Raw genomic sequence first — 2,644 nt, forward strand, 5'->3', positions numbered from 1 at the left:
GCATCAGGGAAATCTGAAAGATGTCATCCAGAACTCAGAGACGGCTCAAGATATGCTGTAGTGGCTGCTCAAATTTTGTTTGCCCAGCCAAGACCCCTCTCCCTTTTCCATCCATCAGACTGTTGTGATAGATGCATGCCTTCTGGTCTGGTGAGGTTATCAAGCAGAGGTGGAGATCACAGGGTCCTGTCTCCGATGGAAGTAGGTTTTCTACCCATCCGTAAAGTGCAGACAGGAGCAAGGTTTAGTCTTTTGGACAACGCCACTGCCTTGTGTTAGTGCAACAAGCTGGACGGAGTGAGATCCTGTGCCTCCAGAGTTGGTTGGGTCATTGAGACATTTCCCTGATTGTGAACGACCTGGCAGGGTCTCTGAATGACAGAGCGGACAAACTGAGAAGAGGCGGCGTCTGACAGATTACGAGTTGCATTCGCATCCATAAGTGGTGCGGTACATTATCCCTCATTGGGGAGATCCTTGGCTAGATCTTTTATCCACTGTTGAACTTGTAGCGTCAAAGCTTTTGAGTTTTGGAGCTTGTGCAAGAACATTCATTAGGATTTGGCATTCCAGCTGGAATGGAATATGGGACTCGTGTACACTTGCTGGTCATGTCCAGAGTTATGAAAGATCAAAAATGACTGGAACTAAGCTATCCAAGTTGCTCCAGATTGGACCAGAAGAGTGTGATATCCAACACTCTTGGGCATAAGCATTTGTCCTCCAATCAGGCTACCACTATGGAAAGATCTTCTGTAAAAGCAGGACAAGTCCGCCACCCATATCTGCCTAATTCTACACCTACTTGCGTTGAGAGTGAGCAGTGAAAACTGACTGTTTAATCTGGCACCTGAAGTGGTAAATGTCATCTTTACTACCTGGTGTCCTCCCACAAATTCATTATGCCGAACTTTGGGCCAAATTTGTAGCCTAATACAGTTGTGAAATTGATCCTTTACATGCAGAGCTGTCGTATATTCTTTTGTTGGTTTTACTTTTGTACCAGCAAGGCCTTGCAGTGGGCATTATAAAGATATTTGCCTGGCTATTATACATTTAGCAGATCAACTGTCGTTCTTTAAGTCCCCTGTTTTGATGAAATGTATTAAGGGTTTTGACTCGCATGTTCCATCCCAAGTTGTTTGTGACATCAACGTGGTATATGATGTTGACGGTGCTCATGTGTACACCCTTCGAGCCGATACATAGTTGCTTGCTGCGTCTTGTGACTTTTTATTTATTTATATAAGTTCATAAGTTTATTTTCAGAACTGATGTTATGGCCAGGAATAGACATTTAGGTTCATTCTGTGGGTGCCTCAACCCACTCTGTGGCCTGAGCAGTAGGGCCAGCATACCAGCCTTCGGTGCTGGTAGGCTCAGCACTCCATTCGTCTTGAGGTGCTTTTGGGGTAATGGAGGTGTCTGCATGCTCGGCAGGGAACTGCTGGATGGGCACCGAGGGAACCTGCACTCCTTGGAACCAGTCAGCCACCTCGGGCTGGGGAAAGTCAGGTACAGGTGCGGTCCATTCTCCCTGGAACGCCTCCTTGGTGACGGCCTTTTCTGCTGCTGCCTGTTCTTCCTTTTCAATCTCTTCCGGGTCACGGTAGAAGTACAGATCAGGCATCACTTCCCATGGGTGCTCGTGGGAGAAAGTGCCGCGCATGCGCAGCACTACACGCGCCAGCATCCACCACATCAGACCGACAGAGTGGGCTCCCTTGTTGTTGCAGGGGATGGTGATGTCAACGTAGAGCCTAGGCGAATCCGTGTTGCATTGAGCAATGGTGGGGATGTTGACATAGGAGGCCTCGGTGAGCGGCTGGTGGTCAGCTCGCGGGTTCGTTACCACCAGGAGGCGGGTTTCTGGGAAAGCCGCCTGGATCCGGTTGGTGAAGGTTCCAGGGGTAAAGCGGGCCAGCAATAAGGGTAGCGCCGCAAGACGATGCAAACTTTAGTACAGCACGCTGACCAGTGTTTCTGGACGAGATGACGCACGCGTCCGCTGGGTTTTCAATGGCGACAATGGCACAGGCAGCCAGCAGCATCTTCTCCAAGTGCGTATTAAGTTTATGATGTAAATTCCATCACTTTCCTATTTTAAATGTACTGCTCCATCTGGAAGTCTAGGTTGGTGCCTCCCAGGTGGGTCCTGGCAGCGAGGAACTTAAGGACATCCTCCTCCTTCATCTGGAGGACAACGATGCCTCCGGACATTGTGAATTCCCTTTATTTAGCAATGACTGGGAACTTCAAATCAAAGCTGTTTGGATCCACCAATAGCTGAGCACAGAAAGCGCGTTTCGTGACTTGAAGACTGTCTTCATCATTAAGATAATGTCCGCTTGTCTCATAAGTGAATAATGGGCGCTTTCAATGCAACTGCCCTACACCACTTTTTTTCCTGACAAGTTGGTGCTGAGGACCCTGGCCACATTTTTGCCAAACGTTGTGACTCCCTTCCACACTGGGGGAATCCATTGCTCTTCCTCTTTCTGTCTCCCCTCGAAAGAGAAGAGGCTCCTTTGGCTTTACCCCAGAAAGGCTTTGACCTTTTAAATTGATCATACCAAGAAACTCCATGTGGACGATTAGGTTTTGGGGAGTTCTCCGGGACCAGGAAAGGAAAAGCTGTGCAAAA

The 2,644-nt window shown here is 48.5% G+C and overlaps 1 pseudogene; it reads right to left on the bottom strand.

The window, feature by feature from the left end:
• Positions 1 to 1,303: 1,303 nt before the first annotated feature.
• On the bottom strand, positions 1,304 to 2,226 carry LOC146785232 (small ribosomal subunit protein uS2 pseudogene; annotated as a pseudogene).
• Between the last annotated feature and the right edge of the window lie 418 nt (positions 2,227 to 2,644).

Source organism: Triturus cristatus, chromosome 11, assembly GCF_964204655.1.
Source record: "Triturus cristatus chromosome 11, aTriCri1.1, whole genome shotgun sequence".
Lineage (NCBI taxonomy): Eukaryota > Metazoa > Chordata > Amphibia > Caudata > Salamandridae > Triturus > Triturus cristatus.